This window comes from Papaver somniferum, chromosome 7, assembly GCF_003573695.1.
Source record: "Papaver somniferum cultivar HN1 chromosome 7, ASM357369v1, whole genome shotgun sequence".
Taxonomy (NCBI): domain Eukaryota; kingdom Viridiplantae; phylum Streptophyta; class Magnoliopsida; order Ranunculales; family Papaveraceae; genus Papaver; species Papaver somniferum.
The window spans coordinates 87,266,358-87,271,797 of NC_039364.1; the positions used below are offsets into that span (position 1 = coordinate 87,266,358).

The window sequence follows — 5,440 nt, forward strand, 5'->3', positions numbered from 1 at the left end:
CTCCCAGATTGCTAGGATGACCGAGAGAGTCCAACTGCGCAGCTTCTAGTGACTCCATATACTTCTGACACTTGGTCAAATGCCAGTTCAAATTTGATGTGCCATACTTCTTACCACCAACCCTATATTTACCACCTTCACAATAGTTACATTTCCCCCATTTAATACCAGCTTCATCAACACTCTTTTGGAAATGCTCCCACACCGAAGATGTTCTGTTCCGCTTCATACTTTCCCTGACCTCAGGTTGAGAAGATGGTGGAGGTGGAGGTGGAGGAGATATAACAACACTGACCCTTTGTTGCACAGATTGATATGAATCTTGAGAGGGAATAGGAGGTCTCGTTGACATCAATTCTGTAATCTCAACCATGCTTCCTCACTAGTCACTTCTGCAACCAGTAAAGAATACTGCAACCAGTAATGCTACTGCAACAGTTACTAAGCCTGAGAACAAAGTAGAACTTCTACTGTAGAAGAATACTGCATCTAGAGAAAAGGTTCCCAATACAAATAGAGGTTATAAGGCAAAGAACAAGTGATATGAATAGAAAGCAGAGGCTAAGTGTGAGAATTAATGTGAAACATTTCCCTGATGGGACATGTTGTTGCCTAGGATACATCGAGCTTTTCGCTCCCACCAAATACACTTGGATGCTTAATGCAAAGACTAGGGTAACAACAAAAAAATAATGAAAATTTTAAGAATCAACCAAGAAACTGAATATAAAAACGACGAAACAACTCAAATTCAAACAAGAAATTGATTGATGAATTAGAACCAATTGATGCAACGAATCAAGGACTGCACCAATTTTATCACACCCATTACACCAACACAAATTTGAACAAAATTTTCATCACATAAACAAAATTAGAACCCAGAAATATATGTTAATGCCATACCTCCCAATAATCTGTGAAAGGGGATTGCCAGAATTCCTAAATACAAAGAGAAACGGAAATTCCAATCAATAACATAGGAATGATTGAGATAAAAACAATAAAAGTAAGATGAAGAATGAATAACGGAACCTGAAGGGATGAAGCATCAAAGCAGCACATAGTTTGTGAGTGAAATCAACATTTACATCTATCTTTGTTGTTCCTGTAATTCTTGCTTTGATTGTGTTTTCAACTGCACTGGCACTGACAACCCATAAGTCTTATGATAAGACCATAAATAAAACTCAGGTGAATGGTTTCAAGTATTAAGTAAACAAAATTTAGCAAGAGGCCTGTAGGAGGAATCAAACCAACAGGCCTTTAGATACAATTACAGGAACTAAAGGTTGATGATATAACACAAACTTGTAGCAGCATTTTGCGCAAAAATTTAAGATAAAATAAGCCTTCCGTCATTCAACTAATTGATGTTATAATCTTTATTTCTGTCTAACATGAGACACTCCTTCTTACTGTTTTCTTTGACAAACACAATCATCTAAAATTTGTAATTGTTTCATAGATCTGGGTGGACTGCACATTCATCTAACAAACTAAAACTCTAAATTGGAAGTTCTGAACAGCAATCTACCTAAATCTCATTCTATTCTATAAAACTCTATTAACAGCCACAAAGGATATCATTTAGTTTTACTACAGAATCCAAATTGTCTCAAACAAACTAAAACATCGAATCAAAAATCTACAGATCTCGTCTATCACCTTAATTTTTTCTTCTAAGTGAATCAGTGAACGATTAACAATACAAGAAATACAATCATTAAAAAGAATTCTAAAAAAAAACAACTAATTAATCATAAAATTTCCCCAAATTGACCAATCAGTTAAGATGCATTTCCCCATCCCACGTTTGAGTAAATTTCTACGAGAAATTCATCAATCAGTTAACATGCATGTTAATTTCTCAGCTAAATTCCTAGATCTTATTACTCAACTGATTACTCATATGAAGATGGAGATGATTACTCAGATCGAAACCCAAATCAAAACACAAATTGAAATCTATAAACACTTACATATTCAGATCGAAACCCTCAAAACCCATACTTCACTTCTTCTGCAGAAAATCACCACTTCGCTACTTCGAATGAAAACAGAGAAAAATGGTTCAAATGAAAAGCGATGAAATGGTTCGATAGATAAAATCCATTTACTTTGTAATTTACCCCTATTATGTTTTAAAATAACAAAAAAATAGGTAGGAGGAGAAAACAATACAAGGGTTACTTTGTCTTTTCAGTATTAGACGGGTAGACGGGTAGGGTAGGGTAATTTCGAGCTTTATCCGTCACCCTACCCATCTAACGGCGGTTAAGAAAATATTTACCTGTTAACCTACCCGCCAAATAGTGGGTAGGATAGGATACGGTTAAAACACGGGCGGGTAGGGTAGGGTTGGCGGATATGGGTAAGGTATGTGCACCCCTAAGTTTCACATTCTGATACAAGTCATAAAACAACCACACCTTCAGAGTTAACCATTCTGATCTCAACACCTTCTTCGCTTCCCTCCCTAAGATCAACCCTTCACCTTCATTTTGTGACCGAAGCAAGACTGGAACGGCCATTTCTTGGTTTAGGCCAGGATTGTACAGATTCATATCTCGAATTTAAAGTATTCCTGTGCAGTGCATTGGTTTATGGTTTAGATTCGTTTCTCGGCGGCACACCCAAATTTACCATTTCCAGTAGAATCGGTTTTTACCCCAAAACAACCGGCGACCACAGTGGGAGATTAATCTCTCGGTTGCAAAAAAATCATTTTCCCAATTTCATTTTCAATTTCTTAAATTTCTTAAGATGGTTGATCTTAGGAATGGTTCAGAAACCCTCAATCCCAATTTTACTTCTCCTAGCACTGACAATACTTCACATGTTATTCCTGAATCCGTTCTTTCATTCAAAACCTTTTTCGCGGCTATGGAGTCTCAATATTTAACAAATATTCACGATTTGACGAAAATCCTGAATGATATTGTCAGGAATCAAGCTACTATTGTCAAGACGCAAGATGAAGTATTTACGCTTTTGAAAGTCCTCACGGATCAACTATCAAAGGAACCAACACGTATTCATTCTGGAGGAAACGCCATCAACAATTCATTTTGGGTCAATACTTATGGTAGTAGTCCTTCTTCCTAGATTCATATTCCTATTCCTGGTGAGGAAGATGAAGCCTATGGTCACGTTGAATGGAAAGGTAGCCACCAACCTAACTTGTCTGCTCATGAAGATCAAGAGATGTTTCCTCAAGCTCAGAAAGAAGACTCGTGGGATTTATCACGTTCTCATCAGAGTCCTCACAATGAAAAGGTGATTTCATTATGTTCGTCCTTCCTGGAAAATATCAATTCCCATATTGCATCAGAAGATGCTAAGAGATCCGCTGCTGCTTTACGCAGTCGATCTGAACCGTCCCAGAATGAAGAAGCTCGTAAAGATGTTCAGGAAATCAAGCGTCCTTCCAATAAAAGATCCAACCTCCAGTCAATCGCTAGTGAGGGTGGAAAGAGAATGCATCTGTGGAACGACTATCAACAACCCAAACGTGCGGCACCAGCGCAGCAGACAACTCAAACCCGGAAAGCTGCGACTAAGACGCATGCACAGCAATAAGAAACTGGAGAGGCTGCTCTAATCTTCCCGTGTCCAATTGAAGAGGTAATCGAACTCCTAGAAGCGTGGATTCAAGATGTCGTCATCAAGCTACCTCTTACCAGACGTCCTCCAACCGAAGAAGAAATGGTAAATCCCAAATATTGCCGTTACCATAGGTTCGTAAATCACCCCACCAGCGATTGCAACAAATTGAAGCGCATTTTCAAAGAGAAGGTGGATGCATGAGAACTTCAACTAAGCACTAAGGGAGTCCACAGAGATCCTCTTCCCGTCAGGAGCTGCATGATTTCTGGGGACTCCGTCCAAAAAACTGTACCGTCCACGATGGAGCATTTATGTGAAATTATGTATTTCTCCAAAGCGCAGTGTCAAGACATATTTTCATCCCTCAACCGTGTCGTATCAGGCAAGCAACAATAGGCGAGCTTCCGTCAGGGAATTAGAGAGGAGCTGCTTCACCAAAAATAAAAGAGGGGAAATAATAGAAGGAGAAATAAAACTCATGTATGTAAGTTATAGGAAAGGAAGAAACTCATCCTTTGGGTCATAACAGCCGATCAAAGCCTTTTAATGTTCATGGTCGTGGCTAGCATCACCGCCTATGCTCGCCTAAAGCTCATGGACGCGGCTACTACTATTTATGCTTCTTCGCTCGTCCAAGATTCATGGGCGTGGTTACCAAAGCCCATGACCACCATCACCACGCCTCTCCCTTCTGTGCCTGTAGCCACCACTCGTCCCTGTTAAGATTTGTGCCCGTAGTCACTGCTCCTCCCTGCCAAGGATCGTGACCGTAGCTATCCAAGCTCCATCCAACATGTTTTGTTCCCACGAAAACGCAGTCTCTTCTGATCACAGTTGTTGCCAAGAACCATTGCTGCTCGTTTGTTGATACCAACCAGAGCTTCACCATAACAACAACAACTACGGATAAAGGTAATCCGAACTTCTGTATATTTTATTTTCCCATTGAGGAAGTAATAGAGTCACCAGTTCGGAGGAAAGATGGTGATATCTTTATTATGGTAAACCCACCGACCATACAACATAGAATCACGTAAACCACACTTGGGGACTGAGGCTCAACACGGAATCTCTTCACTGTCAAGGACCTCTTCAACTCAGAAGAGACGGTCAACCAAGAAATCGTGATAGGGTCACCACTCTTCGAAGATGTACCATGAGGATATCATCACCTCCCTGTCTAGAAGGCGCTGACCAACAAGCAGTATTTGGCTCAGCCATCCATAAGCGTTGTTGTCAATGAAGAATCAAAGAGGAAAGTCGCGCCTCAGCAAGCCACACATACCAACCGCATCATGCCTGCCACATCACCTACTCAGAACTCAGTGCCGCCTACCCAAGGCCTGCACAAAGCTGTGCATCAACAACCACATCGCCGACAAAGTCAGATTCGGTGTTTCTATATTTTCAATTTCCTATGGAAGGGGTGCATGGGCTGCCAAAAGTTTGGATACAATACAGATCTATCAAGTGTGACTCTCGCCCATTGATCAACAAGTGACGAATCCAAAAGATTGCCGCCTTCGTCAGTTTGTCAACCACTTTACCAGCAAATGCAAAGGAAGTACATCTTTCATGAGAAAATAGACTCGGGATAATTACACCTGGGGACTGCCAGCGCAGGATGTGATAGGGGTCATAAACACCTAGATTTATTATCTATTGATTATGATTTCTTTGCTATTTTTCGTGTGAATTATGTATTTTACGTTTGTTTTGAGATTTTAGGCGTTTTGGAGTCATATGGAGCAAAAGAAGAAGAAATTGGCTTATTACGAAGTAGAAGGAGAAATCGGTCATTGTATGAGAAGGTGCTGTTAGGATTCCAGTT

The 5,440-nt window shown here is 40.1% G+C and overlaps 1 long non-coding RNA gene across 1 annotated transcript; it reads right to left on the minus strand.

Moving 5' to 3' along the window:
* Positions 1-610: 610 nt before the first annotated feature.
* On the minus strand, positions 611-1,102 carry LOC113298897. Its single transcript, XR_003334454.1, has 3 exons — positions 1,036-1,102; positions 907-942; positions 611-670 (listed from the first exon to the last, which is right to left on the minus strand). It is a non-coding gene; the product is annotated as an uncharacterized LOC113298897 (long non-coding RNA).
* Positions 1,103-5,440: the final 4,338 nt, after the last annotated feature.